General features: G+C 53.4%; 1 long non-coding RNA gene across 1 annotated transcript; it reads right to left on the reverse strand.

Annotated features, from left to right (window-relative positions):
* Nucleotides 1-634: 634 nt before the first annotated feature.
* Nucleotides 635-3,104, reverse strand: LOC109493224. Its single transcript, XR_002147333.2, has 2 exons — nucleotides 2,911-3,104; nucleotides 635-1,563 (listed from the first exon to the last, which is right to left on the reverse strand). It is a non-coding gene; the product is annotated as an uncharacterized LOC109493224 (long non-coding RNA).
* Between the last annotated feature and the right edge of the window lie 5,328 nt (nucleotides 3,105-8,432).

Below are 8,432 nucleotides of genomic sequence, written 5' to 3' on the forward strand. Positions count from 1 at the left end.
CTGTCCTGGCTGCCTCTAGGTGGGGGTTGGCAGAGGGCAGGCTCCCTGCACCAGCTGGCACGTGTGCACTGGGGGGAGTGTGCAGAGGGAAGAAGCTGTGTACAGCCTGTGATGAGGAGGACGCTGGGGCTCATCCCCTGGGGCCAGGCTAAGCCCCACAGAAGGAGGGAGTAAGGTAGGAAGGGCCAAAGAGGCCATGCCTCCCGGATTTTGTCAAGCCTGGGCCCCAAGCCCAGACACCAAATGTCACAGGGTGAAGAGAGGGCCTGTGGATTTCCGGGGAGAGGGAGGCTGGTGCAGACAGCAACGAATCGAGCACTGCGGTGGGTCCCCGTGGGCTTGCGGGTCAACAGGAACGGAGTGTGCGTGTTGGGAAGGGTCCCGGGAGCCGGGGCATCCAGAAGGAGGCATCCCTCCCTGGGGACCTCAGTCAGGCCAGGGCACGATTCAAGGGCACAAAGGAGACAGCCCTTGATGGGCTCAGATCCTGCAGTGTGCACTTGAGGGCTGATGAACCAGGACCCCCCCGCCCCAACCCCGCACCCCGCAGAGATGAGTGGTGAGGCCTGGCGGTTGGCTCACAGCAAAGGCCCCCTTCCCTCTGTCTCTGCCCACAAAGCACAGTAGAATGGGGCACGTTTTCATGCCACTCATGCTGAGTGTTTATTTCCTGTTCAGGGAGGGGCAGCTAGAAGACGTACTGCTTCGGATTGACTTCTTCTTGACATTCAGAAGCCGAGAACAGAGTTTTCTGGAGACGCTTATCTATAGATGAGCAGCAACACGGGACCGAAGTCTCTTTCGGGAGGACTCTGCAAGGGCAGGGCAGCCCTGTCTGTAGGAGATCAGGGGTGGGGCCAAGAGTCCGGATGCAGAACGAACCAGAACCGTGTTCTCCAACCGGGCCACACGTTTGAATCACCTGGGGGAGCATTTCAAGACCCTAATGCCCAGGCCACACCCCCGGCCCCAATTAAAATCAGGCTGGGGTGGGGGAGGGCCGTATTTTAACCTCCCAGATGATTCCAATACACAGGAGAGTTTGAGAAACGCTGTCTCCACCCCAAGCTGCAAGTTAGGCTCGCCTGGGGCGCCCCTAAAGCAAACAGGGGCAGGCTGCGTCCTGGGCGCAAGAAATCAGACACCCTGGGGGTAGGGGCTCCGGGGTTGGTGGCTTTGAAGAGGCCGCCAGGGTGGAGAGTCACAAATCGCATCAACGTGGCGGTGGCATTCCTCTGCCACCCGGTAGCACGGGTGCACACGTATCAGTATTCTCTTGGTGAGTTCCGGTAGTGTGACCTTGGACCAGCTGCTCGGCAGCTGTGCTGAAAGATGTGGTTCATTAACCCCGCGTCCCAGAGACTCCAGTGGCCTATCAGCCTCGAGGGCGCGTGGCCAGGGCACCAGGGACGCCCCACAGGTGGCCTCCTGTCTTTCCACTCAGGGTACATGTGGGTCCTCGGGCGGTAGGGACAATCCTGGTAAAGGGAGCGTGAGTAATCTGGGGGAGGCTGTCAGTGCGACCTTGGATAAGTAGCTTCTCTTCTCTGGCTTCAGTGTGTCCTTTGTTAAAAAAAAAAAAAAAAAAAAGAAGAAGAAGAAAGAAAGAAAGAAAATCTGCCTTTATCCTTCCTTGAAGGCAAAATGTGTAGGTGAAGGCTTTGGGCGCTCTGAAAGTCAGGTGTCACGAGTTTTAAAGATGATTTGTCGGGGCACCCGGGTGGCTCGCTCGGTTAAGTGTCATAACTAACTCTTGATTTCGGCTCAGGTCGTGATCTCACGGTTTGAATTTGAGCCCTGCATCCGGCTCTGTGCTGATGGTGGGAACCTGCTGGGGATTCTCTCTCTCCCTCTCTCTCTGTCCCTCCCCCATTTGTGTCGTGTGTGTGTGTGTGTGTGTGTGTGTGTGTATGTGTGTGTGTGTCTCAAAAATAAATGAATAAACTTAAAACAATTCATATTAAACAAAAAAAGATGATTTATGTAGCCCCAACTGAATGTTTGAAGGCAGAACCACACCGGTGAAAGGGGGAAATTGAGGTTTGGGGGCTAGATTGTGTGGAGCCAGGGTGCAAGGTCAGAATCCTCACGTGCAGCCCCAATAGCCTGGAAAATCCCCCAGGGGCCAAGTATGGTGGGCAGAGCTTTGCGGATAACGAATCAACTCAAACGGGCAGAGCCTGAAAACAGCAAGACATCATTTGAAACAGTGTTTTGAGTTTTGTTTAAACTGTTCCCTTCTCCTTTCTCTCCCCCTAGCCCTCCCAACTCCTCGGAAGCCTCCAGTAGGAGCTCACAGCTCCTGGCGGGGGGGGGGGGGGGGGGGGGGGGCACCACAATTTAGCCTTGGGAGGACTTCATCTCTGTACTCTAGCCCCAGAATTTATTTTGACTTCAGAAAAAGTCAGGGGTCACCCTGCTGGCGCTCTGAGCAAGTTCCAAACTCAGTGTGCATTGAGAAGTGTCTGGTGTGGTGGGCAGGGGTGGGGGACCGGGGTCTGCTCCTGTTAGAAGCCCCCCCACTGAGGGATGGAGAGGCAGGGGTGAGCAGGATGAAGGCACCTATGTTCCAAATCCCAGGACCTGCCCTGTGCCCTCCCCTGCTGACTTCTGCTCCAACAGCAGGATGGTCAAACAGCAGGATGGTGAGGAAGGGGAGAAGTGACACATTAGGAACCCGCAGACTGGGGCGCCTGGGTGGCTCAGTGGGTTAAGTGTCTGACTTTGGCTCAGGACATGATCTCACGGTTTGTGGGTTCAAGCCCCGCGTGGGGCTCTGTGCTGACAGCTCGGAGCCTGGAGCCCGCTTCCGATTCTGTGTCTCCCTCTCTCTCTGCCCCTCCCCCACTCATTCCCTCTGTCTCTCTCTCTAATAAATAAACATTAAAAATTTTAAGAAAAGGAACTCACAGACCGATGGAAACCCCGCTTGTTCCGGGATCGCCAGACCCCTTCCTGTCCCTTCGTCAGGCCCTCTCTGGAGGGAAGGTGGAGCCCTCCTGGGCAGATGTTGCAAAGCTGGAGGAAACCACGGCCCCGCCCCCAAGCTGCTGCTGTGCTCTGATGTCACCAGAAAGCCTCTCCTGTCAGCTATTCTTAGTCTGGAGAACACACCTCCGCCTGTTAGAAGTTTCTAGACTTCAGGCTCTTTATAAATAACTTAGAAACTTGTAGTGTGCCACCGGCTTAAGCACTTGCTTCTTTTATGCATGATGTTCAGAGAATCTGGAAGCTGCGGCACCTGCTCCCTCCCCGGCGAACCTTGTAAATACTGTTCCTCTACCTGGAAGGCTGGCTTCCACTTCCATGCAGCCCTCCTGGAACCAGACCTCATCAGTACCAGCAGCTACCCAGGGAGTGGGTCGTGTACGGTGCTGGGCACTAAATAAGCGCTGAGGGATGTCGGAGGCAGTTCTGGTCGGGCGGAGGACCCGGGTTCAAATGCGGACCCCGCCCCTCACGGGTCAGGTGATCTCGAGAAGCCACTTTGCTGCTCTTTGCCTCCGTGTCTGCATCTGTGAAACCAGGACACGGGCTGTTGTGCAGGCGACAGGAACCAAAACACGGCACACACACACAGCACACTTGGGGTGGCACAGGGGAGCTCTCTGAGGGCCCGTGTTGCTCCTGGGGTGAACGAGAAAGTGCTTTCGGAGGAGGGACTGTTCTCTGTTCACCCACAGGAAACAGAGACCCCGGCCTGCAGGTTAAACGACTTGCCCACACTTGCTCAATTAGTATCAGAAGTCGAATTTGAACCTGGGTCTCTGCCGCCAGAAGCACACAATTGTGAAGTGCTGTTGCCCCCTAGGGCATGAGGAGGAATCAGAACCAAGTCTAGTGTGTGGGGGTGGGGTGGGGGGACTCCCCATCTCTCTGAACCTGAGGGAGCCATCCCTCTCCACCGTCTGTTTCTTTTCCCTTGAGACCTTGGGCAACTCAGTGCCCCTCGCTGACCCTCAGTTTCTCCATCTATAGAATGGGTTTATAATAATAGCATCCACTCTGCAGAGGAGCATGAGGACTTTGAAAGGGGGGCGCCCTCTTCGGCGTCCTGGATAGAGCAGACACCCCCCACCCCTCCCCTCCCGCAAGACCAACTGACCTCCAAGATGCGCCAAGGTTGGAACGTTCCCGTCTTCCTCCACACGTCCCTAGAGCCCTGGGCACCGATCCCGGGCGACTCGCGTCGGTCGATTGTGTGCGTAAATATCTCCGTCGATGGACACGAAGGTTCTGCCGTTGTCCTCGCCAGGGAGCAGGTGCCCAGGAGGATCGGAGCAAGGCTGCTTCCCCAGCTGCCTCCCCTCACCACCCCCCTCCCTCCCCGGGGCATTACGTACTAGCTCACTTTGCGTGGTGAAACACCATCTGGAGACTTTATCTAGGCATTTCCCACATTTTTCCATATTTGTGATGGAGCACCGCGCGGGGTAGAATTCACGGCAAAGGCCAGTGCCTCTTGCTGGCGGCAGGAGGGAGTCGGGCATAGAGCAGAGTGACAGGACCCAAGGGGAGGGGGGCAGCCCCTTGCCCAGCCCCCTCCAGGCTGGCCGGCTCACTGAGCCCTTGCTCTGCGCATTCGGGCCTTACCAGTCCCGTGCTGCCACCAGACGACGGAAGAGGGGGGCTCAGCAGGGACGAAGGCTGCTCACGAGATGTGGGCCACGAAACAGTGTGGCCAGCTGCTGTTTCACTTGTCAGACTCGAATGAGTTCCCCTCACCTCGAGCTTTCCTTCTCTTGGAGGCTCGTTCTCCAAAGACCGGTTGTCAGTTCTCCTTTCTGGAAAATCCTTCTCTGCTGCCCCCGACTCCCACCACGCTCTTCCTTCTCTGGAAGTCTACAGGAGTAAGAGCCAGGAGGAGCCTGGGGTGCGCCATCATCAGGGCCCCAGGGTGCAGCATCAGCAGGGGGCGAGGAAAGTTCTCAGCAGGAGTCGTGACCCTGGCAGGTGCGAAGAATTCAGTGCAGGAGGAAGCCGTGCAGACGGCACAGTTCGGCAGCTCTGAAGAAAAAACGGGGGCTGGAGAATCAGGGTGGGGGGGGGTCAATTAGGGTATCTGCCATCGGACCCAGGGAATCTAGGCTTTGAGACCACAGCCCCACATGGAGAGTGAAGGGGACCCGGAATCTTCCATTGGCATAGTGACTACAATTAAGATTCGGCTGAGGTCCCTGGAAAAATCAATTCCTTCCTCCTGGCCAAAGAGCAGTTTGCAGACTTCTGTACTTCCCGGGAGCATCAGCTTGCTTGGGATTGCACGGCGCTTTTCTTAGGACTTTACTCCCCAGACGGGTTGTACTATTTAGTACGGAGATGAAAAACTAAAGCAAAGCCATAGTTCTTGGTCTTTATTTTCATCCTATCTTATAATGGAAAGCAACCTATGTATATTTTGTATTTTCAGCGCTTAACACATGGAAGAGAATTTGGCATCCTCAAACAGGAAGGCTTTGTGGTTCCCATTTTAAAGGTACGGAGTCGTCAGTATGGCCAGATCTTCTTTCCTAAATGTGGCGAAATACACATTGACGCAAAACTGACCTTCTTAATCACTTTTAAGCGCATGTTTCGGTGGCGTGAAGCACATTCACATTGTATCGGGCAGATTTTTAATTTGAAAGTTGTAAGTTTGCAGAGAGGATGTTACTGTTGAAGAGAAAGGAGATTTGCCACATTCAAAAGTTCAACTTAGTGGATGTATAAGAATTCATGAGGGCCATCTGGGTGGCTAAGTCAGTTGAGCATCTGACTCTTGGTTCCAGCTCAGGTCATGATCTCGGGGTCGTGGGATTGAGCCCTGCTTGGGATTCTCTCTCTCTCTCCCTCTGGCCCCTCTCCCCGACTTGTGCTCTATTTCTCTCTCTAAAATTAAAAAAAATTTTTTTTTTAATTCATGAAGTACTTGGAAGGTTTTGAAAAGTGCTTAAGAAGAAATCAAATATATTAAATTCATGAGTGCACTTAAAGTATTTAAGGGGAATTAAATTTTTTAAAAAAAGAAGTGATTGCAAAATGCAGTCAATTTTATAAACAAAATGGATTCATAAATTCAACACAAAATCTTAGGGAAGAACTGTGTTTTGAATTTGTGTTTGTAAGAAATAGAATATTAATTGGAAAAAAACAGCACAGAGGTCCCGAATCCCCTTTCACAAAAGGCTTTCAAGACAGCAAGCTGACAAAAGAGTGTTCCCAGCCTTCAAACCATTTGTGCGTAAGAGCTCACAGTTCAGCAGTTCCCAAACCTGAGCGTGCATCACAAGCCCTTGGGGGGCGGCTTGTTTGCAAACAGATCTTGGGCTCCAGCCCCAGAGTTCCTGATCCAGTGGGTCTGGTGCCCAAGAGCCTGTGTTTCATTTCTTTTTTCTCTTCTCTTTTTTTTTTTTTCAAGATTTTATTTTTAAGCAATCTCTACACCCAGCGTGGGGCTCAAACTCACAACCCTGAGATCAAGAGTTGCACACTCTTCTGAATGAGCCAGCCAGGCACCCCAGAGCCTGTATTTCTAACAAGTTCCCAGGAGATGCTGATGTAGCTGGCCCAGGGACCAGACTTTGAAACCCAGGGTGCTAGGTCCACACAACGTACCCAGAGAGGCCAGGTGGTGGTTTTGTTTTGTTTTGTTTTGTTTTTTGTTTTGTTTTGAAGTAAGCTCGAAGCCCATCACGGGGCTTGAACTCATAATCGTGAGATCAAGTCGCGTGCTCTACGGACTGAGCCAGCCAGGCGCCCCCCATTTACTATGAACGATCAAGGGCTGGCTGTGAGGGCAATACTTACGTACTACCCACAAGTGGCCACGCCCGAAGCCCCTGGTCTCAGGGTCTTTCTCCAGGAAGGTGAGGGAGGTGACGGTGCCTAGTGACCGAAGACAGTGAGGCCACCTTATCTGCGCTGTTCCCCCAGCCTCGGCTTGCAGGGACGTGGGATTCCTTCCTGTCCGCGGAATGCCTAGCGAACGCAAAGGCAGAGCAGAGATGCTGGCCTGGTGGGAAGTGTCAGCCCCAGGGCAGGACGGGGGGCTGAGCAGACCAGCCGCACACAGGGGCGGCTGAGGAGCCAGGGACACGGGGCGTGAGTGGCCACCTGGCCGAGTGCCTGCCGCGGAGAACCCCGGGAGACGTAACCACCAGCTCATCGTCGGAGGAAAGAGTCCCTTTGAAGGTCGCCTGGTGACTTTTCAAATGTGGGCTGTCAGATTAGGGACTCCTGCTCTTGGGGTGCGGCCGCCGTCCCGATGAGGAGGTGGACATTCCCACGCCTGCTCCAGTTCCCTCAGAAGAGAGGCCTGGAGTTTTCTTCCCTGGCTGTTCTTGTGGGAGAATGTTCTGCCACCTCCCCCATGGCTCGCGCCATACTTTGTTCAGCTAGTTCTTGGATCGAAACGCAGAGGGATTACGTGAGTTGGGCTTCTCTAAGACTGACATGAGGAGACAGATGGCTCTCCCCAGCTGGGGCTCCTCAGGCCCCTGTCTCCCTGGTATCTACAGGGAACTTCTCCTCAGGGATTCTGCACATTTGGTTGGAAAGTGAACAGGGAGACATTCAAGACTGTGTAGCCACAGTAGGAGGAAACATATTAAGCTGCCTTCTCTTTGTACCAATGAGCATTTATTTATATAATAAGAATGATGCGTTATTTCGGTTATTTAGGACCTGTTCAGGCTTTAAGTAAAGAATACTTGCTTGGTGTAAACATCACAGACAGATATTATCTCTCTTATTAAGAAGCTGGAGATGAGCATTTCCAGGGTTGGTACAGAAGCTGAGCAAAGTTGGGGCCCCGGGCTGGCATTTCTGCAGTCCTTTGGGCTCTCCCCCTCATGGCTGTAACGTGGCTGCAGCAGCTCCAGACATCACATCCTCTCAAAATATAGGTATTCGGATCAGGATGGGAGGAGAGGCAGAAAGGAAAGGCTTCTCCTCTCATCAGGGAGCGAAATCTTACCAATATCTCTGTGCAGATGCATTGTGTGTCAGGCTGAGTCCCACACCCTCTCCCAGACCAATCGCTGGCAAACTGGGTTAACCATACTTGGCTTTCACCGCTTGTAGGTAGTTCATATCTAACTGGGGGAGCTAGGTACATTGCTGCCAGAACAAAGTTTGGGTTCTTTTTGTAAGAATGAAGAACTAGCTATGGAACAGCAACCAAGATGGAGTAAGCTGTCCCTGGGGTCCTGCTAGATCCCTGGCTTCCTGTGACGTACTTTTCGCCAACCGCCAACTATCTCCCGAGTGCCTCGTACCCCCTTGGCACTGCGCTAAGCACATGAAGATGATCTGGGGACAGAAGGGACCAGAGGCGGTCCCACTGACTACGCATGCATTATTGCAGGTGTCGACAAAGCATGGCTGACCCCTGGTTTTGCAAATAAAGTTTTATTGGAACACGGCCATGCCCGTTTGTTTAGGTCTCTGGCTGT

The sequence above is a fragment of the Felis catus genome, chromosome D3, assembly GCF_018350175.1.
Source record: "Felis catus isolate Fca126 chromosome D3, F.catus_Fca126_mat1.0, whole genome shotgun sequence".
NCBI classification, from domain to species: domain Eukaryota; kingdom Metazoa; phylum Chordata; class Mammalia; order Carnivora; family Felidae; genus Felis; species Felis catus.